The sequence below is a fragment of the Akebia trifoliata genome, chromosome 8 (assembly GCF_017979445.1).
Source record: "Akebia trifoliata isolate Shusen 1 chromosome 8, ASM1797944v1, whole genome shotgun sequence".
NCBI classification, from domain to species: Eukaryota; Viridiplantae; Streptophyta; class Magnoliopsida; order Ranunculales; family Lardizabalaceae; genus Akebia; species Akebia trifoliata.
The window spans coordinates 26,640,914-26,646,383 of record NC_141382.1 but is presented as its reverse complement, the minus strand read 5'-3'; positions in this window follow the sequence as shown (position 1 = coordinate 26,646,383).

Genomic DNA, 5,470 nt, shown 5'->3' with positions numbered 1-5,470 from the left:
GGGTCGATTCGGGTCTGACCTGAACGAGTCGCATCCTCGCAAAACGATTCAAACCGATTATTACAATTATACCATCTCAAGTTATCATATTGGCCACCACAATATATAACTTCTAAAAATGTGGGTATAACTTTCTTTTTATTTTTAGATTCTTAATCGTACACCATGATTTTTAAGATTTGGCAATCCGTCTCGTCCCATTTTGGGATGAGTTGACTCATCTATGTCATCTTGTCTTACACAAGATATATCATTTAACTCCATTTAAAATTACTTATTAAAATATTTTGATACAAATAAATATAATTTATTTTTATAAAATAAGATAGATTTCAACATGCTCGCTCATTGTGAAGGAAGAAAGGGAAAATAGGGGTTTAGGAAAATTTGATTGAGAATTAAATTAAAGATTTGGATTAGGATCAAATAAATCCAAAAGTAAAATATATATTTTTTCTAATTATGATGAAAAATATTAGATTAAAGGTTAAAGTTCATAAGATAATGATTAAAAGTTAAGAGAATGGAGAAATAATTAATGATCAAGGTATGTAGGTTTCAAAAATCAAGAATAAAGAATTTAAGAATTCAAGATTCAAGATTTCAAGAAATCAAAAAAAATCAAGAATGAAGAATTCTATAAAATAAAAAAATTTCAAGAATACAAATTTTATAGGTTGGGTTCTTGAAAAGATTAGAGGGTTCTTGATGGTTTCTTAATCTCTCACAAAATAAATAAAAAAAGATAGAAGAATAAAGAAAAAAAAAGATTACATTTATCTTGAAATCACCTCAATGATTTTCATGGCATTAATCACATTGAATGCACCAACATTTAAAAGAAAACAGAGACATCTTAATTTTGTGTATTCCATTCATTCTCTATAAATAAATTTTAATATAATCTATAAATAAAGAAAATTAATCTAGAGTGTCAATAAAATTAAAATACCAAATAAAATAACATAATTTTCATAACTTTCTCTCTTCTAAATTTTCAACCCTAATAAACTTAAATAAAAGACAAACAAAGATTACTAAACTACCCTTAAATATTATACTAAGACCATGGCCAATAAGCATATGAAAATAAATCCAAAAAACATAAAAAATAAAATAATTCAAAACTAAAAACAAAATAATTAATCTAAAATAATCTTGAATAATATAACGATAAATATAGACACAATTAAGAGAAAACTAAAATAATTATAATTTTTCGTTAGAACCCTTGACCGTTGACTTGATTTGCGTTCCGTATTACTCAATCTACTTGGATAACATAAATATTTAAATTTAAATCATTAAAAATAATTTTCTTATATCAAAAATACAAATTTTGATTGACTTGATGAAATTTTCATTAACTTAACTGAGATTTTCAAAATAATAGACGAGTCATACTAAATGTTTGATGAGTCAATATAAATGACAAATTCACATTGAAAATTTTGTTCTTTGTTTGTCCATGAAAGACACTGAGATGACTCTAATGAATTCTCAGACGATTTCTAAACCATATCATGTACCCCACTCTTTTCTTTGCTGTCAATTACATACTTTACAAACAATAGCAAATCGATCCAAGTCAATATAGTTTAACGGTTATATAATCACATCACATGGAGGCATTTAAAAGAAACACTCTAACCAAAAGATTGATTGATGAATTATAAGGCAGCTACCTAATCAAAATAGTAGGTTTTATTTTATTTTTCAGAGAGAATACCCATGGTTTATTCTTTGAAAATGTACGTATCTCAAATATTCATGAAAAAGTGGGGGGTACTCTGAATCAGGGTTACCAAATTCGTTAGAAAGGAACCAAACTGTGAGCATGTTTGAATCGAACCAATTCGCGGTAAGGTTCATAGTGGATTCGTGAAATATAGCGAATTTAACGAATTACACTTTATTATAATTTGATTAAATCCCCCTCAACATGTTGATAATATTTGTGATACGCCTTAAAATTTTAAACTAATAACATGCCCCGTTGGCCTTGGTCTTTATTAATAGACTAATGAAAAATGATGAAATACCCTCATGTTCAACATATAAATTAAAAAAAAAAAAAAAACTTTGGTTTTTTATTATTTCCAAAATAGGTAATCTTCAATCTCTTTTTCAACCTTCAAATGTCTCTATCTTTATCTACCCCGATGAACCGGATTCATTCTCGAATGGCAATCACAAACCCAAATTCGAACTAATCAAACCTATGAATCAAGTAACATAGGTCTGAATCACCCTAAAATATATTTTACAAACTACAAGTGAGAAAATCTCTGAAAGAAGATAAAATTAAAATACAATTTTCTCTATCCCTCTCCTTATAGGTTGATTTTTCTTTTATCTTCATTTTCTTTTGATTCTTGTTGATACAGTGAATTACCTTAGACAACACTTTCACAATAAACCTACTAAATATTGTAAAAAAAATTTATCTGGCATCCTTTCTCTTGCTCCATTTTGAATTAGACTTAAGGAATCAAGAGACGGATAAATAAACACAACTTCTTAATTGAGGTTGGGGAAGCAATTCAGAAAGACAACCTCTTTATAGTAGAATTTATCTATTTTGATTTGTCCAAAGCATTTTCCCTTAAGTGGTTTATGATACATGTTATAGTGTTCATCTTTCATGTGACCGGCCTCTCTTCTTCATGTTGTTTCAAAGATGGTATTATTGGATGTCTCTAACTAAACAATTACTTTTATCATAACATAGGATAGATCAAACAAATTGTTAGTAATCTAAATCATATTAAAATCTCACAAGCATCATAATGTCATAAAAATTTACACAGCTTTCTCTGTTATTGACTTTTCCTAAAAGATCTAACTACCTTTTAATTCAAAATTAGGACCATCTCTTCTTGAGATAAATCTAATTTACCAACATTCTAGTAAAAATGAAGAACTCGTTCAAGAGAGACATGAGTAAGCTAAAGTAAGCTCTCCAGTAGTCAAATCTTATTTCTTCTTTGAGAACTCATCAATTGGGAGACTTGCATTGAGATGGATAAGATCTAAGCAATTTGAAATAGTTGTAAAGTAGGAGCTTTAAAATATATCCAAAAAGTTCTGAGATCCAATCTCCGAAATAATTAAAAACTGTTGGAATTTAGAGAGTTGAATTTGAAAATCCTTTTATATTCAATGGGTTTAATCCATAGGGTAAAAACCCAATCCAACTTTATGCTTTATGTTTTTTTGATTTAGTTGTTTGTATCGTTTTTATTTTTTATAATTTTAGTCTCACATCGACTAGGAGAAAAATTGATTTGCAACTCTTAAATAGTTGTACTTTTATTAGCTTTTAAGTTGATAAAAATACACGAACCCATTCTTACTTTAATTTTCAATGCCCATTTTATTTAAAATTCTAGTCATTTTCAATTCGTTTGTATTAGTGTTTGTTCTAAACCAATACAAAATAAAGAGGTTTGTGACTGTTCTAAAAGGTCACTTCCTCTTTTACTTAAACGTTTCTATTTAGTTGATTTAATTACACAATTTTCTCTTATATTTTATTTAAGAATTTTCGTTGTTTAATCGTCATCAGTACACTTATATTTTTCATTGTGAAAGTACGTAATATCGTCAAGTTCGAAGTTATGTTCTAATTAGAGTACCCTCTTGGAAACGTGGGTTGTTGTATCCTGGAGAGCGAACACCTAAAAATTGTAGTACCGTAGTAGGGGTGATTTTTATTTTAGGACAGTGCTTCATGCATGCCTCAACCTTTACTTTTAGGTTGAGTATTTCTATTACATTCAATTCAGAAATCATGAATTAATTCAAACTTCTTTTCTCTATTTTCATAAGAAATCAATACCCATTTTATAACAATCTAAAACAAAATTTGAATTATTGATTTTTATGGAGACAGTATTTAATTTTATACACAGTGAAAAATCTAAAAAATTTGATGGCAAGAATTTCAAATTCTACGACCGAAAATGTTGTTTTATTTAACAACATTACGTTTGGCTCATATTATCACCCAAGAACCAATTTTTTTTTTATGATAATGAGGAAAACCAAACCAAAAGAGACAAATATCGGAAATGGGAACACTCCAATTTCATATGCTGAAATTATATCCTAAATGGATTAAGTACTATTTTTTTATAAGGTTTACTCCTTAGTTGAATTTGTTAAGATTTTAAGGGAAAGTTTTGAAAATAAATATACTCTAAAAGATGCAGGCACAAAAAAATTTGTTATTGAGCGTTTTCTAAACTTTAAGATGGTAGATTTTAAGTTCATAGTATCACAATTCGAAGAACTTCAAATCCTTATTCATGAAATTCATGCCAAAGGCATGGGTATAAGTGAAGGATTTCAAATTGGATCGATAATTGAAAAATTACCACTATCTTGGGAAGACTTCAAAAATAATTTGAAACATAAAATAAATAAAATGAGATTTGAGGATTTAGTGATAAGATTTAAAATCGAGAAGGATAACCGAAAAAATGAGAAAAATAATGAGACAAATTCTATGATTTTCAAAATGAATACAGTAGAAGAAGAACCTTCCAAATTCACTAGAAAGTTCAAACCCAGATTCCAAAAAAAGAATGTAAAAAGAAACTTGCATGATCCAAAAGTCAATATTCAGAAGATCAAGGGAAATTATTATTTTTGCAATAAACCTAGACATCGTTGTAGACACCCTATTTTTGCACTTGCTTGATTAATCAACTCGTCAACCCAATTGTGACGATTCCTAATGATGGATGAATATTCCAATGTTTTTGTTTGTTATCAGATATGTTTCAGAAATTCAGATGAGATATCTAATGCAAACAAAACTCTAGAAACCACGTTACGCTAGGAAAGTATGACCCAAAAAATATAGAAATCATCATTTTTCAGACAAATATAAGTTTAAAGATAAAATCACTAAAAAAAGATCAAATTACCAAAATACCCCTAACATCAAAACATCCTTAGATCCCACATCACGCTTAGGAAAATCCATTCGGATACATAAAACAACAAAATAAAATCAAATAAATCATTTCACCAATTTTAACTAAATTCGATAAAATTACGAAAATGCCCCCCATAAGGGTTGACAATCATTTCACGCAAAAAAATTTATAAGTGATACAAACCAATAATCCCATCGAATTCCTTATGAAAATTGATTCCAAAACATCCCAGAACATCAAAAAATGACCTGAAATACAAAAATTCTCTTCGGGGGTAAAATAGTAATTTTTTGATTTTAATAAATTAAAATTTCAAAATAACTAATTAACACATTAATTAACGTAAAGTGAAATCCTAATAAAAATTAAAAAAATTTTAAATCAACCAAACTCTCAGGCAAAATTGTTGATGGTTGCCCACTTATTTAAGTGGAACCCCCTGATATTTTTCAAATGACCCTTCCATCTAGGGGTTTAAAGAATTAAAATATAATTAAGGGGGGTTCTCCAAAAATAAAAAATAT